Below are 16,547 nucleotides of genomic sequence, written 5' to 3'. Positions count from 1 at the left end.
CCATCAGCCCAGAGCCCGACGCGGGGCTCGAACTCAGGGACCGCGAGATCGTGACCTGGCTGAAGTCGGACGCTTAACCGACTGCGCCACCCAGGCGCCCCTTTTTTTTTTTTTTTTTTAATAATTTTTTTTTTTTAAATGTTTTGTTCCATTCGGGTTTTTTTTTTTTCTTCAGGGACTCTCAGTTTACATTTGTGCGATTTCCTTTGTCTTCTCTATCATGCCTTCTCTAATGATTTTATTTCTATTTTATCTTCTTCACTTTTCTTTGTTTTCCACAGTGTCCTTTAGCGTGATGCCTCTTCTCTCTTGTGTTTCTTGTAATGTGGTTTCTGAAACGTTGTGTTTTGCTTATTTTCTAAATCTACCAGTTCCTGTTTCAAGTCTTCCTGTTGTCTGTGGCCCTCTACTGCCCGACCATCCCTTCCTTGAGTTATTTCTGCCCCTCAACTTCTTGCATGGCCACAGCCTGGTTACATGTTTTAAATGTTATAATAGGATATTGGTTAAATTTTTCTTCTGCTTTTTGGCAACATTTTTCTGATGAGTTTTCGTAGTCTGCGGGAAAGTTTTGCTACTCCCTTTCAGATTTTTTTCTGACAGTACCTTTGTACAGATGTTTTTTCTTATGGTGCCTCTGACTGGATGTTGAGTTACAACTTTTTATCATTTATTTTTACATGCGTTGGATTTTTCAAAACCAGCGATTTGCAAGAGAATGCTGGTGCCTGGAGTGAGGAAGCCTTCCCTCCACAGGCTGTCTTCGTTTCTCAGCTCAAGGGCTCCCTCCGGTGTTCCCACAGAGATGTCCACTTTCTTTACTACATGGTGCCTCTGTAGCTGGGCTTCCTCTTTATTTAGGATCCCAGCCTGGCTCAGGAGGCCTCCTACGACCGGCTCCTTCCCCTGATGGAGCCCCTGACAACGAGGGCCCTGCCCTTCCGGCCAGCACGCTCCTCGCTCTTTCCTAACTTGCACCTGTGAGCCCTCCAGGCACTTGATTTTTTTCTTCCTCCTCCTTCCTTGTCCTGCTCATGGCAGTTCCCAGCCAGCCTGGGTCCTCTCCTCCTGGGGTTGAATTTTCACTGCGGATTGCTGGGACCTGCACCACCCGGACCTCCATGCGGTTTCTGGTCTTCCCTGTGGCACAGCTGGCAAACCACACGTTGTAGTTCACTCTGCTGGTTCAGGGGTGACGCCACACACAATATGAAGTTTGGGACCTTTCTCATTTCCTCATTTCTCTGAAGATGTAAGTTTGTAGAGGAGTTTCACACCTTCATGCTTGTTGCTGAATGGTTTTCAGGAAAATTGCAAAGACTCTGAACAAAGCTGTCAACATGCCCCTGTCAGGCTGCTCTGGAGCCGATGGGCAAGCATTCAGAGCCCTCCACAGTCTGGTTGTCCTCCCAGCTCTCTGGTGTGACCACTGCTCCGGCCAAACTGGTCTACCTACCATCCCGGGAACTCATCGTGCAAATTTCTTTCTCTGTGTTCCTGCTTTTTCCATGGCTGCAGTGTTCCCTTCAGGGGCCTCTGTATGGTAGCTGTTGTTTTGGTGACTCCGCCAGCATGCATTTCTCCCTCTCCCTTTCTTCTGCTATCAGAACCTACCCACCGTCCACCAACAGGGATAGGTGCACGATACGAGCTTGTTAATCATGGTGTCCCTTCCGTGGGCAACAGTTGTTTCAGGGAGAGTTGAATGGTCCAAGCAGGGCCAGAGTCCCTCCCTGAATTTTCCTTCCCTGAGAGCCAGCTGATCTCTTGCTCCAAGGTCACTGTATCAAGCAGTGTTCATTTGGAGGAACACCCCATCGGCAGTATGAAAGGCTGTGGTGACAGTAGAGCAGAGAGAGAGAGAGTTTTCTTAAGTCCTGGATCCACTCTGAGGTTCCTAATAACATAAACCAGTCTGTTACAGTCTATTACAGGTTAGCATAAGAAACTGAGTCAGTTTTATCACGTGCAACTGAAAGCACCTTTGTTAACTATCATCCTGGTGCTTTTACCTATTTTAACACACAACACACTGTTTAGTAATTATAATTGCATGGTTACTGTATTTGTCCGTATCCCCCACCGTAAGCCCTTTATTACAGGACCCACACTTGTTCACCATTGGGTGCCCAGTACCTAGCATTGTGCCTGGCCAGCATTTGGCAGTCAATAGATATTCAACTGAAATTACATTTCTGCCTTTCTTAATTCCTCCCATCACTCAAAGTCTTAGAGTCCAAGTCATTTGTGGAGCCTTCCACATCAAGTGAGAGAATCCATGTAAAATGTCCAGCACTGTGTGCAGCACTGATGTGTGAGCAAGCTCTCATCAGAGCTGCATCCTTCTTGCCTCTAATTCCTTGAGTCGGAAGTAATATCTCCCTCCTTTATCTCATTTAACCCAGTGCTTATACCGGAGTTATTTGCATTTTTCTTTTAAATTTTCAAATATTATAAATGCCAAGAAGCAAGGACCTGGCACGGTGCCTCATACAAAAGAATCTCCAGTTGTGGAATATCCAGCTGAATGCATAATGACCAATACTTTGGAGGTGACATAGAAGCTGGTGGTCTGTTATTAGCCATGGGAGTCCTCATGTTAAGTGAGCCATGGGGTAGATCCAGAGGAACCTGAAAAAAGGGGAAAGCTGAATCATGCGTTTGCAGAATGTATGGATGAATGCTGTTTAAAAATCTAATTAAGCTGTGACAACTGACCATGGCTGAAAAATAGCTGTGATTATTCCCTATCCCCAACATCTCACTACTTGGTAAAGACTGTTAACTTGTCCAAACTGAATACTTGGAATTAGAAATGAGGCACAAGGGAAGTGTAAGTCAGAGTTCATAATGCCTTCAGTTCTGATAAGGGGAAACTGAATGTTGCCAAGAGGCTGGAAGCTCTGGGTCCAGAACTAGGTTTCCTACCTCTCACAATTGGCCTCATACCTCTCTTTGGCTGTATATTCCATATGTGGTTAGTATAGTCTGACCGGTTAAACCTTCTGATAGAATGTAAACTCCAAAAGGCCAGGGACTTGGTCTGTGTTGTTCAGTGTTCAGTCTCCCAATACCTGAAACAGTGTCCGATCACTATGGGGCTGTAGGAGGAACTCTGTTGAATTCGTCTCTCTACTGGAGACATTTACTGGCTATATACTGGATACAGCTTTTTTTACCTTTTATGTACCTTGCTGAAATATTTATGTGCACAGATTGCCTTATCTGATCCAGATGTTAAAAGAACTTTCACATCCAAGTCCCGTGATGTCAGTGAATTCCAGTATCTTATTCACTAAGGTAACTCTAGTGCCCCAAACACTCTGTCAGTATTTATGGAATGAATGATTTAAGTATTTGTTGAGTGAAGCTTAAATCGAGCAAAGAAACGGAAGTGAGTGGCTCAGATTTAGTAAGAACACTATACTACATTTGTCTGAACAGTGTTAGAGTTTACAGATGCTCTCATAAATACCAAATAAAGCTTCAAAGACTGTTGCAAGACTCAAATGAGGGGGTAAGTTTTATAGATGAGCAAAAAGGCTCAGAGGAATCAAAGGGATTGTCTAAGATGGCATAGCTTGCAGGTTGGAACTGAATCCAAGACTTGACTCCAAGTTTTCTGATCGTTCTGCTTTTTCATGGAGACCAATAGAAGGTGAGACAAGGGTAATAGAAAACAACATTTTATAATTGGAACTGTAGAATCTTGGAAATGGAAGTGGCCTTGTACATCAACATTCCGAACTCCTCCCTCATTTTTCAAAATAGGAAAGTAAGACTCAGAGAGGTCCTGTGATGTATCCAAAGGGACACCTCCAGCTGAAGAAGGAATTACACCTTAGCTGGCTCCTCCCCTTACTGCCTCTGGTTTGTCCTCAGGTTTCACTCTCAGCTGGAGAGAATGGATGGAGCTTGCAGGAGGCCAAGCTGCCCTCTGCTTCCCTGCATCAGAGCCCCTGGAAGCCTCTGGAACTCCAGCCCCTCTGGAAGCCTCCAGCTCTGACAGGAGTGTGGAGGTTGAAGGTTCTTCTGTCTCCCTCTTTCTGTCATTTCTTTTTCCTTCTTTCTTAATTACCTTGCAGGTGAAGGGTGAGAATTGTGGAAGAGGCATCTAGCCAAGGTTCCCTGCTCCCTCCCCTGGTTTTGATAAAGGTTGCCGAGTTTGAAAGTTAGTAAAAGTAACCTCATTTCACTCTCCATTTATTTACTGGCTTTGAACTGTTCACAACTCAGAACTAGTTTTGTTTTTCTTTCTCTGATGCCCTCTGCCTAGACCCTGCGTACTGAGGGTTTGCCTTGCCTGGAATCTAATGGAATCTTGCCTCTGTCCAGTAGGAGTGACTTTACCAGGCCTTAGAGAAGATAATTCCATTGATTGGCCTTGTACATCACTCTTTATGAGTGAGAACCTGACAAACGAGAGCACAAGCCTCAATCTTACCAGTAATCAGGAAATGCAATGAAATGCCATTTTTCAACCATCCAATAGGCCAAAAAAAAAAAAAAAAAGATAATGTTTTGTGCTGGCAAGAGGGTGAGAAAATGAGCACTCAGATATTGCTGCTGTAAACATGAATTGCTGTATCTTTTGGGAATGCAGCCTACTATCTATTAAAAAAAAATACAGAGATTACATTCAGCAGTGTTATTTTTGTTCATTCATCCTGTGGAAATCAATGTTCCAGTTTGTAAGGTCATGTGTTCAAGAAAGTTTACCACAGCATTATTTATAATGGCAAAAGCCTAAACACAATTTGAATTTCTGTCAGGAAGTGTGGTTTATCTGTAGTACAGAATATGTCGTGCAATTATTTTTTAAAAACGGAATTAGGCTTCCTTGTGTGGACTAAGAAAGCTGTGTTATCATGTGAGTATAGTAGTAATAGTTGCAGACTAATATTAATGAAATGGTCTTACATTTTGGGGAAAATAAATCTTCATACGTGTGTCTACATGATTACATGAGTATGGAGAAAGAAGTGACAGGATACCATCTCAGCTAGACTTGTTACAACAAACATGCATTGATACTGTGATTTTTTTTTTTTTTTAAATAAAGTGAAAAAATGTGAGAGAATGAGTTTGAGAGATAGAAACTAGATTATAACCCATCTGTCTATCCCTTACAACTTGTGAGAGGTTTGGTCAGTTACCTAACCTCAGTCCTCATCTGTAAAAAGGAAATAATATCTACCTCAGTGTGTTTGATTAATGGACGTATACAAAGCATGTCTCACATTGTAATCCTTCTGTTTCTTTTTCCTTCTACACGAGCAGTTTGGAGTAGAATATTAGAACACACATAAAATGTGTTGGCAATGTTACCAGGCTGTATTATCCCAATGTTCTCAACTTGACATGGGCTTACCAAAGAGGTGGATTAGTGCTTCTCTGGGAAAAAATATCCAGGTGATAATCTCTCTTTCCCTCCTTAATCCTTACAGAAACAAAATAAGAGTAATGCATGATGTTGCCTTGGCCCTCTGGGGGTTATTTACCTGGAACCTCAGTCAGTAACCCAGGTGAGAAGTAGGAAGGGGTGAAGGCCTCTGAATAGCCAAAACAGATGTTCTAAAGTTCAAGCTCTTACTGGATCATTTATTCTTATTTTAGACAACCCCAATAAGCTTTTCCAGCCCTAACACATTAGTGAAGACGCTATGACAGGCAGCACCCTGAAAGCAGCCAGGAGGGACAGCTGGTCTGAGCCCAGGGGTGCCTGGAAGATACAAGGACTGTGCAAGCTGGATGGTCTGGAGCCAGGCCCTGTTTTCACAATGCATAACTTATCTTCATGGTGGTGATGCTGAATTATTAGGGAGAAATTAATTCATGCTTTACATAATATTTTTAAAATTCTTCATTTACTTAAATAATCTCTATACCCACCATGGGGCTCAAACTCATGACCCAGAGATCAAGAGTTGCATGCTCTTCCTGCTGAACCAGCCAGGCGCTCCTCATCCTTTATATGATCTTATAAATGCCCTAATTAGAGTGTAATGCAGTCCAGAAGTATTACCACCAGAGATGATTAAACTTTTTCAGCTTTGCTGCTTAAAAGGTAAGTTTTGGGGGTGTCTGGGTGGCTCAGTTGGTTGAGTGTCCGACTTCAGCTCAGGTCATGATCTCATGGTTTGTGGGTTCGAGCCCCACATCGGTCTCTGTGCTGACAGCTCAGAGCCTGGAACCCACTTGTGCTCTGTCTCTCCCTGTCTCTCAAAAATAAATGTAAAAAAATAAAATAAAAAGTAAGTTTTGGTTTCTTATTAGTGACAGAATATAACAGAGGTCTTTATACTGTGAGGGCAAGATAGAAAGCTGCATAGTCAAGAGTGACAGGCATTAGAGATTGTTCAAAAAGGATATTGACCTGGAATAATGGAATGATTTCCTACAAATGAGTTATTTGCTTTTTTGCTAAAATACGGTCCACAATCTATAATCCAAAATCCTTGGGACCTGGGGGGTTTTGGAACTCAAAATTTTTCAGATCTCTTGAAAGGTAGCATGTATATAACATTGTATGTTATATAATAGCCCCAGCAGGGTTTAACTCAGCAAATCATAATCAAACATACTAATACTTCTACAGTGAAACATCCATTAGGACAAATAGTATGTAGTTTATTTAAATAATAATAAACCAGTAAATGAAACAGTGGGATAAAAAGATTGTAAATACTCTAATGTTATTTTTTTAAATTGTTTAATGTTTATTCATTTTTTAGAGAGAGAGAGAGACTGAGCATAAGTGGGGGAGAAACAGAGCACACAGAATCCAAAGCAGGCTCCAGGCTCTGAGCTGTCAGCACAGAGCCCAACGTGGGGCTGAAACTCATGAACCGCAAGATCGTGACCTGAGCTGAAGTTGGGTGCTTAACCGACTGAGGCACTCAGGCGCTCCTAATGCTCTTATTTCTAAGAAAACATTTTATAAGTCTTTTAAATATGCCAGTTCAGATTCAGCTAAATATGCCTGTACATGTGCAAACCATGAACATCTATTACCCCTGGTTGTCTGAGCGTCCAGAGGAGAGGAACCTCAGTGCCTATTGCTGGCAGCAGGCTAAAAGGAGCTGGGTTACCGATGACATCAGGAGCTGGATCAAGGGAAGCACTCTAACAGGGGCTTCTTTAAAGACTTCTCCCCATGTCAGATGGTTAATTAATTTAGGTTTCCATTTAAGCAGTTCCTCATTAATTACAAAAACCAACATAAACTCACGTTCATTGATAAATGTGCATGGTTCAAGGTCAACTACTGACACACCACACATTTTCACATCATTTAGGTATTTTTTCCCACCTGTTTACGATTTCATGTTCATCATCACCATTATCCTCATGATTACCTGTATTTAACATTTTTTTAGTGTTTATTTTTGAGAGAGAGAATGCAAGCAGGGGAGGAGCAGAGAGAGAGAGGGACAGAGGATCTGAAGCGGGCTCTGCACTGACAGCAGTGAGCCCAATGTGGGGCTCAAACTCACGATCCACGCGATCATGACCCCGAGCCAAAGTCTGATGGTTTACCGACTAAGCCACCCAGGCGCCCATGATCATCTACATTTAAAACCGTTTCACACACCCATTAGGTTGGCTACCATTAAAAAAACAGGTATTGGTGACGATGTAGAGAAATCCGAGCCCTTGTGCACTGTTGGTGGGAATGTTAAAATGGTGTAGTCACTGTGGAAAATAGGATGACATTTTCTCCAGAAGACAGAATCACCACATGGTCAACAGTTCCATACAGTCAGATTTCTGGGTACTCAGAAGAATTGAAAGCAGGGTCTCGGATATATATGCACCCATTTTCATAGCAGCATTATTCGCAATATCTAAAATATGGAAGCAACCCAAGTGTCCATTGACGAATTGATAAGCTAAATGTAGAACATACAATGGAATGTTAATTAGCCTTGAAAAAGAAGGAAGTCCTGCAATATGCTACCACATGGATGAGCCTTGGGGACACTATGCAAAGTGAAGCAGGCTAGTCACAATAAAGATAAATACTGTATGATTCCGCTTATAGAAGGTACTTCAAGTAGTCAAAATAAAAAACAGAAATTTTAATAGTGGTTGCCGGGGGTGGGGGGTGGGGGGGGAGGGAAGAATAGGGAGTTACTGTTTCTAGGTAAAGAGTTTCCATTTTACAAGATGAAAAGAGTAATGGTGAAGCTTAGTGGCAAAGGTTGCACAACAATGTGAATGTATTTAATACCAATGAACTGTGCACTCAGAAATGGTTAAGATGGTAAATATTACATGCATTTTTTTAATGTTTTCTTTACTTTTTGAGAGAGTGTGAGCAGGGGAAGGGAAAAGAGAAAGGGACAGAAGATCCAAAGCAGGCTCTGCACGGACAGCAGAGAGCTCGATGTGGGACTTGAACTCCCAAACTGTGAGATCATGACCTGAGCTGAAGTCGGACACTCAACAGACTGAGCCACCCAGGCACTCCAATTTTATGTGTATTTTGCCACAATTATAAAAACCTTTGTGCACACAAAATCTTCAAAAACACTTCAGCAATTTTCTCATTCAAGACGTACAACAGGAGGACCGTTCGCAATGAGGAACATTCTTTGATGTCAGCCTAATACTTTTAGCTGAGCTGACAAACTTTCGGCATAAGGTGGTCTTCTCATTAGTGATATGAAATCCTTCAAACTTTTTATAGATTTGGTTTCAAACATCACCCTAAGCCAAAGTCCATGCCAAGCATTTTCGAAAATAAATTTCTATTTTTTTTTTTTAATTTTTTTTCAACGTTTATTTATTTGTGGGACAGAGAGAGACAGAGCATGAACGGGGGAGGGGCAGAGAGAGAGGGAGACACAGAATCGGAAACAGGCTCCAGGCTCCGAGCCATCAGCCCAGAGCCCGACGCGGGGCTCGAACTCACGGACCGCGAGATGGTGACCTGGCTGAAGTCGGACGCTCAACCGACTGCGCCACCCAGGCGCCCCTAAATTTCTATTTTTGAAGTAATCTTAGATTTACAGACAAGTTGCAAAGACAGCACAGAGTCCCGTGTGTTTGGCACCCATCTTCTGCTAACATTAAATAACCATGGCACATTTGTCAAAACTAAGAAATTAGGGGTGCCTGGCTAGCTCTGTCAGAAGAGCTTGCCACTCTTAAGTTCGGTGTTGTGAGTTTGAGCCCCATATTGGGTGTACTTAAAAATAAAATATTAAAAAAAATAAATAAAACTAAAGTTTACTCAGATTCACTAGTTAACATTTTTTAAACAGCTAAGAAATTAATAATGGCACAGTACTATTTACTAACGTCCACATTTTATCAGATTTCACCAGTTTTCCGCTAATGGCTTTTTTTTTTTTTTTTTTTTTTTTTTTTTTCCTGTTCTGGGATCCCGTCCAGGACATTTCACTACATTTAATCATCGTGTCTCCTTTGCCTCATCAAGTCTATGGCACTTTCTCAGTCTTTCCTTGTTTTCCACAACCTTGAAACTTTTGAGGAGTGCTGGTCACATATTTTATAAAATGTCCCTCGATTTGAGTCTGTTTTTATGTTTCTCATAATCAGTGTGTGGTTATACATCATATCAATGCCAAGCATTAAAAAAAATTTTTTTTGATGTTTATTTATTTTTGAGAGAGACAGAGTGTGAGTGGGCGAGGGGCAGAGAGAGAGGGAGACACAAAATCCGAAGCCAGCTCCAGGCTACTAGGTGTCAGCATAGAGCCAGACATAGGGCTCAAACTCATGAACTGCGAGATCATGACCTGAGACGAAGTCAGATGCCCAACTGACTCAGCCACCCAGGAGCCCCATCAATGCCAAGCATTTAAAAATATATATATATATATATATATATATATATATTTTTACTGTTTATTTTTGAGCAAGAGAGAGAGAGAGAGAGAGAGAGAGACACGGAGCGTGAGTGGGGGAGGGGCAGAGAGAGTGAGGGAGACACAGAATTGGAAACAGGCTTCAGGGTCTGAGCTGTCAGCACAGAGTCCGACACCAAGCTTGAACTTGGGAATAACAAGATCATGACCTGAGCCAAAGTCGGATGCCTAACTGACTGAGCCACCCAGGTGCCCCTAGCATTTTTAATAGTAATTTATCAACATCATTCCAAGCTTTAGTTAACTGTATTAATGGCATCCCGAAGGCAGGAATGCCCCAGCCCCAGGAAGTCTTTTTATTTCCTTTTTTAAGATTTTATTTTTAGGTAATCTCTACACCCAACATGGGGCTTGAACTCACAACCCCAAGATTAAGAGTCACACGCCTCCGCCCACTAGCCAGCCAGGCACCCCTTCCAAGAAGTCTTTGACTCCGAGGCCCTTATTAACTGCAGCAAGCAAGCACCTAAGACAGTTTTAATGTTTTAGGTGCTTTTGCTTCATCACAGAGGATACGATTGCACATCAGCATCACGAGAAGTTATGGCGGTTGTGGGGAGCACCTCTGTAGGAACAGTAAAACCTCACAGGCCTTCCTGACCAGCCTGCCTTCAGGAAGTCCCACTCCTGCCATACAGTCATTATTGACCAGTGGGAGGATTTCTCTGGTTACCGTGTTTTGTTTGCATAGAAAAGCCCAGGGAAATTATATACACCTTTTGAATATTTTGCCTGTTGCTCTTTCTCATTCACTGGTCACCCGCCAGTGTTATTGAGGTTTTTCCAGGAATGCAGCTTCGGGAAAGAGCTGTTTCATCAGCATTGTCCGTTTTCTCAAGAAAAATGTTTTACTCAGATAGGATTTTATCAGATTCATTAATATAATTTTCCGATGCTTCCTGATCATTAGAAGCTTCTGCCAGCTGATTTGCAGATTTTACACAACGATGCCTCTTCAAGTTCTGTAGCTACCTTGATGAATGTTCAGACCCACCTTCAAGGTGCAGTTCCTCAGGGTATGTTCTAGCTGTATTCTAGTTACATATTCACTTTCACTCAAGCAAAACGTGGTCAAGATCTTAAATTCTGGGGGGGCAGCTAGCTGGCTCACTCGTTAGAGCATGTGGCTCTTGATCTCGGGGTTGTGAGTTCGAGCCCCACATTGGGGGTAGAGATTACTTTTAAAAAATCTTACATTTTTGTCCTATGCAATGTTTTCTTATTTTTATTGATTCTTATTCATCCATCAGTATAAAACTTAGCTTCTGTTTCTTCAGCTCATATGTAGTAATGACTCTAGTCCATTATCTTTAGTAAAATGCCTCACAAACACATCAGGATCAAGCTTCTGTAATAACTTCACTCTCTGTGCTATTGTGAATGAGAGGTGCTTCTTTTCTTCTTTTTGTCTTCTCACTATTACCAGAAAGGTGTCTTTGACTCTGATGTTTCATGGTTACCAAAGAACAACAACAAAAAGGCAACAGAATACCAGCACTCAGCAGATATTTTGAGAGGGATGTTGTGACAGCTGAGTCTTTGGTCAGTTCAAGCCTGTTTTGCTGCAAAATAAGTTTTGGTGCCAAACTTATGGGATAACTTGGTTTTAAGAGCTTTTCAGATCATAATTTCAGATAAGGAATTGGGGGCCTAATTTTTTTGCAGAGAATTTTTTTATGCAGTGGAAGAAATACCAGTTTCCTGATATATTAAGAAATGCTTCCTGAGCACTGAGGACAGGGACTCCTAATTTTTTTAACCAGAGACCCCTTTAGTCTTGGAACAATGTATACATAATGGTCAAAGGTTCTGATTGCCGTGGATAACGAGCCTAATCACACTGAAAGGTTGTCATTTATAGAAAGAAACATTTTGACTGGCATACCAACTCAGGTTATACAGAAAATATATTGGCTTTATATTGTAGTTTAAATTTTTTTAATGTTTATTTATTTTTGACAGACAGAGTGTGAGTGGGGGAGGGATAGAGACAGAGGGAGACACAGAATCCGAAGCACCTCCAGGCTCTGAGCTGTCAGCACATAGCCCGTCGCAGGGCTCGCACTCACGAACCGTGAGATCATGACCTGAGCCAAAGTCGGATGCTTAACCGACTGAGCCACCCAGGTGCCCCTGTATTATAGTTTAAATATATATTGAACATAACACACATTCCTTTTTACTAATCTTGCCGGAAGTCCGAGGGTGTTAGGCTGCAAACTTCCACATATGTGTCAGGCTCTGCACTCAGAAATAAACGTATGACCCTTACTGGTGCCTGGGTGGCTCAATCAGTTAAGCGTCTGACTCTTGATTTCAGCTCAGGTCATGATCTTATGGTTCATGGGATCGAGCCCCCCATCGAGCTCTGTGCTGGCGGCATGGAGCCTGCTTGGGATTCCTTCTCGCCGTCTCTCTCTGCCCCTCCCCTACTCTCTCTTTCTAGATAGATAGATAGATCTCTCTCTGAAAATAAATAAACATTAAAAAAAAAAAAAAAAGGAAAGAAATGTATGGCCCTTAAAAGTACAAAAGTGAGTAACATGAGAACTCACACATACAAAGGTGAGTCATAGGTGTCCATGGTTCAGGACTTACAATTTAGGATGAGACCTGAATAGAACCCAGATCATGTCATCATAGGGCAAAACGCAAGTAGAGATAAAAGGGGGACTTGAGAGCAGTGAGTGATGAAGAGTTTGCCCGGAAGAAGCAGGGAAGACCTGTCGGAAGTGACACCAGTACTAGAACTTGTAGGATAAGGGGGATGTGGGGGATCCCCCTCCCCTGACACCTGTCAGTAATACATCTAATTCAGCTGCAATAAAGACAGTTTCCCATTCTGCCTTGCAGCGAGGGGAGGCCACTGACTGAATTTGAGTTAGTGCAATGTAAGCAGAAATGGGGTATATAACTTAGGCAGTGAGGCATGAAAGTGTGGCTGGTCTGAAGGTCACAAAATAGCAGAGGGAAGTAGCAAGATCGGTATAAAAAAAGAGAAGAAATAAAGCCTTGTGCAATTTCTTAGAGCCTGATGCAATGCTTTTCTCTCTGTGATTTCTCAATAGCAATTCAACACTGAATCTGAGGTGGTCCTAACACAACAAACAACACAGAGGCAAGCCAGACCCTTGTCCCGTGAGATCAGTACCACTCAACAACTAGAAACTTCCTTAATAGAACCATTGTCCACTAGTCCACCCGCCCAAGGGGAGGGCCAGTGCCCTGCCTCATAAATGGCCCAGTCCCTTTTCATCCCACTGTCATCCTGTCGGCCACTTAGGTTTTACTTAGTATTTACATGTAAAAGAATTACTACAGAATAGGCCCAACTTCAGCTTACTCTACCTATTAAACAAGAACAGCCACAAAGAATGGACGCAGAAGACAGATCACTGGACAGTGTAGTATCAGCTTATAAACTCCTGTAGTAAAACTTAACCCCACTACAATAATCTAAGGATTGCAATCCTCCGGTGCCTACCTTTTCCAGAATATCCCGTATGAGAGCGGCAGAGGCATTTACTAACATCTTTGCATTAGCCGCACATCCTCTGGTACTTTAACACCCTTCCTGGAACACCCTTCCTGGAACTTCAGCCACAGCAGAGGCGTTGCTATGGTATACAACAGGAACCCACATCTCCCAGTTTCCAGATTAGTGTATTTTCTTCCAATATAACAACTGAGAGAAGTAAAAGTAAGCTCTGTCAAAATTTGACAATGAAATGTATAACACTTTTGGTCTGAAATGGATTATTTTTGTGTAATGACAAGATGGTTGAATTATAAGTATATTGACAATGGCACCCCGCCCCCAAACTGGCTCTAAAATAGAAAATGCAAAAGGGTTGTCTGGGTAGCTCAGTTGGCTGAGTGTCTGATTCTTGATTTCAGCTCTGGTCATGATCCCAGGGTCATGGGATCGAGCCCTGCATCAGGCTCCACACTGGGTGTGGGGCCTGCTTGGGATTCTTTCTCTGCCCCTCTCCCTGCTCATGTGCTCTCTCTCTCTCTCTGAAAAATAATAACAAATAAGAAAAAAGAAAATGCAAGGATAAAAAGGAAAAGAAAATGCAAAAAAAAAAGTAAATAAATAAGTAAAGGAAAAGAAAATGCAACCACAAAGAATCTCTAAGAAAAAATTTAATGTATCAACACTATAGAGATTTTAGAAAACATCAATAAGTGTAAAAATTCTACTTAAAAAGTAGGGCAAAAATTCAGTTGCAACATAAAAGTAGGTCATCCACTCATTGTCAAATCTTCCCCTAAAGTTTATAACCTCATGTGTTAATGGTTTACCAGTCCAATTTTATAGCAAGGGTATAAGAAATAATTCTTAAGTTTATTCACTTTCCTTTAAGAATATGCATCAATTTTGGGGTGCCTGGGTGGCTCAGTAGGTTAGGCGTCCGATTTCGGCTCGGGTCATGATGTCTCAGTTCCTTGAGTTTGAGCCCTGCGTCAGGCTCTGTGCTGAAAGCTCAGAGCCTGGAGCCTGCTTTGGATTCGGTGTCTCCCTCTCTGTTCCTCCCCCGCTTGCACTCTGTTTTTCTCTCTCTCAAACATAAATAAATATTTAAAAAAAAAAAGAATATACATCAATCTTGTTCTCATGTTTGCTACTTAAGTATAAGGTATCAATAGCAGCCTCTGTGTGCTAATAGCAATCCCGTTACCCCCGAGAATTTCTGCAGCACTCTGGGGCTGCAAATGGACATTCTCTAGCACATGTTGCCAAACGCTTTCTTTGTCAAATGTTTTAGGATCAGCAAAGCTGTCTCTTTGTTTCTTTTCAGTTGTTTTTTAGTTGCAAGGCTTTCTAACTTGCTCTGGATTACTGGATAAATATCTGTAATCTTTCTTTTCCCCCCCTCAGAAAAAATATTGCCTGACCTGTAAAACTCAAGAACTTCTAAGCATGTTGGACTCCCCTCCTGATCACTGCCATCAACACGATCCAGGCTCATCTGGGAGAAGCCACTCTTCTTCGTGTTCCCTGGGGCCCAGGCTTGGTTTGAAGCAGGTAACCCTGGCCTGGGCCTCCCAGGATTTCCGAGGCAGTGGTGACAGGGTAGGTCCTGGGAGGCTGGCTGAGAAAGAAGTTGTCCGGGGAAGCCACCACAACAGACTCTATTAGTGTTATTTTAGAGGCTTTGTTTATCACAGATAAAGCCTGGTCAGCTCTTTAATTACCAATCCATTTTTCACCTTTGTAAACTTCTCTAGAGGCTATTTTTAGCCTATGAGATAGCTGTATAAAATATCACTTCATTGATTTCTGTATGATGATTTACTCTTGAATATAGTTTTCGAATGTTTCTTTGACACGAATAATTTTATTCCTGTAATTCATTGTTCAGAGCACCCCACATGGAGGTTGGTAGAGTGTATCCTTTTTCTGTCCCCAGGCCTGCCCGAACTAAAAAGCCTCCTTTTCCTATCCTCTTCACCCCCACCTCTATTACACACAGTTCTGGCCTCACAGGACCCCCAACACCCTCCTCTCCAAAGCATACTCCACATTTTGCCCCAGGGGGGTGTTCAGTAAATGCCGAGCAACTGATAACATCCATCTCCCTTTTCATTCCTCATATTTGGATAGGAGATTAATTTTAATTTAGTTAAACATTAAATTTTACGCAAAACCATCAGGCCAGGGTGTATTGAAGCAACTTTAGGACATATTCTCTTCAGGTAAATCATTCAACATCAAAAAAACCCAAAAAAAAACCCAAAAAAAAAGTTCGAAGTTTTATTCCTCTTATAGGAAACAAACCCCTCACTTCTTGTAGGAATCCCTTTGGTTCCTATCCCTTTGAATATGTAGTTTTTAGCTTATAGCACTTGAAAATAAAATATCACCCCACTAGATGCACCAGCATAATCATTTGAATAAAAGCATGTAAAAATACCCATCACTTTCCTCCTTATCAAATGGACCCCATAATTACTGATTGTTGCTTATTCTCAAGTAAGAAATCAAGTACTTGGGAATGTCATTTGTTTGGTGTAGTCGCCATGATTTGCTCTATCATTTTCAGAGAGACCAGGCATTCATATCTTTGAGTCCACCCACTGCTTTTGTCTATACTTAGTCCATCCCAGTGGCAGAGAGGATCCTGTAAGACCTTTCAAGAGTGATGTCCCCTCTTCCCAATCCACCAGGCCCCCCGACCGGTGCGGAACAGTACTCGGTCTCCCACAGGCCAGTGTTCTGCTTCTGCAGACATCCTGAGTTCCAGATGGTTTGTATTATCTGAGTTCATTATCCACAATCAACACTATAAACCAGTCAAGTTAGCAACAAAGTCTAAAATACAGCAGTGAATTTAAAAATAAAATATAGTAGAGAAACATTCAGAAATCTACACTTGGAGCAATATATTAGGACCAAAATTTCTAAATAAAATGGAGTTGATTCAGAAAGTATCCATGGAGATGATAGATAGATAGATATTTTTTTAATATACAATTTCTTATAGCCTTACTCACTTTGGCAGGTCACACTCCAAGTTTAGAGGAGGTAGCCAAGCAAGAAGGATGAATCTTAGTCCCAGTTTCAAATGAAAACGCGAGTTAAGGTCATGTTGAGGATCTGCTAAGTGCAAGACACTGGCGAAGATCCAGTGAGTGACCACCACCTGT

Source organism: Lynx canadensis, chromosome F2, assembly GCF_007474595.2.
Source record: "Lynx canadensis isolate LIC74 chromosome F2, mLynCan4.pri.v2, whole genome shotgun sequence".
NCBI classification, from domain to species: Eukaryota; Metazoa; Chordata; class Mammalia; order Carnivora; family Felidae; genus Lynx; species Lynx canadensis.
Note: the sequence above shows the minus strand (reverse complement) of the source record.